The following is a 1,938-nucleotide window of genomic DNA, read 5'->3' on the forward strand; positions in this document are numbered from 1 at the left end:
CCGCCGATATTTTCTCCCCCTCTACTAGACCATGAGCGGTGGTCTGGACGTTAGTCATTCGGATGAGACGATAAACCGAGGTCCCGTGTGCAGCATGCATTTAGCGCACGTAAAAGAACCCACGGCAACAAAAGGGTTGTTCCTGGCAAAATTCTGTAGAAAAATCAACTTCCCTAGGAAAACCAAATAAAACTGCACGCAGGAAAATAATACCCCCCCCCCCCCCACTCGCCCACCCCCCAAAAAAAAAAAAATGGGTGGCGCTGTAGTGTAGCGACGCGCTCTCCCTGGGGAGAACAGCCCGAATTTCACACAGAGAAATCTGTTGTGATAAAAAGAAAAATGCAATACAATACAATACAATACAATACATTTCGTTTTGTCACAACATATTTCTCTGAGTGAAATTCGGGCTGCTCTGCCCAGGGAGAGCGCGTCGTTACACTGAGACCACCACCTTTGTTTTCTTCTACCTGTGTTTTCCTATCGAAGTGTGTTGTTCTACAGAATTTTGCCACGGACCTTTTTGGTGCTGTGGGTGGGTTCTTTTACGTGCGCTAAATTCATGCTCCACACGGGACCTCGATTTATCGTCTCATTCGAATGACCAGCGTCCAGACCACCACCACCACCAAAGGTCTAGTGGAGGGTAAGGGATGGGTGGAATTCTGGTGAATGTGGTATTCGAACCAGTGCGCTCAGATTCTCTTTCGCCACAAAAATCAACATTTGTACCCTTCACAAATAGGGAGTGCAATAAATACCTAATTTCAAACAATAAATCTTCTCTTTGATTATTCTCAAAAAGGAGCAAACTTTTTATATGAGAACGTTGATGTTTTTGACTTTTTGCATTCATTACCAGTTGTTTCGCTTGTCAGTTTTACGACTTCTCTTTTTCGAAGTCCTTTAAGTAATTTCCTGTAACTGTATTTAGAGGGATTTTTTGTTTGTTTGTTTGTTTTGTTTTTTGTTTTTGTTTTTTCTTCCAAATTTCACCCACATTTTTACCCTCATTTGCCCAGTTTCCCCCAACCCTCCAATTCATCCACATCTCCCACCCCTTCTAACCGATAATACTCAGATGTATTCATAAAATAATACTTTAACAAAATGTCTTCAATCATCGATATGTGTGACGGGACTTTACACAAAAAATTCCTTCCTTCCTCTTTCGCTTCCAAGGCGGATGCATTACCACTAGACCGACAATATTCTCGGAGTTCCGCCGCTCTGTTTACTGTGTGTACACGTTGGGGGTCCTTCCCATCCCTGCCTACATGCTGGTGCATTCAGTGTCTCGCTGTTACCGGAGTTCTGAGGACGTGACAAGGAATAGGCCATCCGAGTGTCTTTAACGTAAGGAACACAAACCAATAAGTTCGCCTTTTTTTTTTTTTTTTTTCTATCAGTCTCCTTCATCTGTCTAGGTTTAGTCCAATAATATTGCCAGTGAGTTTGCCTATTGTTTGCTCCATGCCGCTTTGGAAATTGGACGTATTGAAACTCTTTTTTTTTTTTTCTTCCTTTTTTTTTTTTTTTTTTTTTTTTTTTTTTTCATCGGACCCCCAATTGCTGTAAAATTTTGCACAGTGCAAATTTGATATAGTGCACATCGATGCGCGCTGCTTTGATCTTGAAGAAAGGATGCTTGACAATCGGTTTGTTCAAAGTGATGCCGAGATGAAAAATCGAAAGAAAAGGGGGAAAAAGAAAAAAAAAGAAAAAAAAGAAGAAAAAAAGAAACACGCGAGCGCAAAAACACACAGACACAGACACACAGACACAGACACAGACACAGACACACACACACAGACCCCCCCCCCCCACACACACACACACACACACACACGTTGAGTATCTATCCCCCACCTCTCCACAAACACACAATTTATGATGCATACGTGTATGCACACACACACACACACACACACACAC

This window comes from Babylonia areolata, chromosome 10, assembly GCF_041734735.1.
Source record: "Babylonia areolata isolate BAREFJ2019XMU chromosome 10, ASM4173473v1, whole genome shotgun sequence".
In the NCBI taxonomy this organism is placed as follows: domain Eukaryota; kingdom Metazoa; phylum Mollusca; class Gastropoda; order Neogastropoda; family Buccinidae; genus Babylonia; species Babylonia areolata.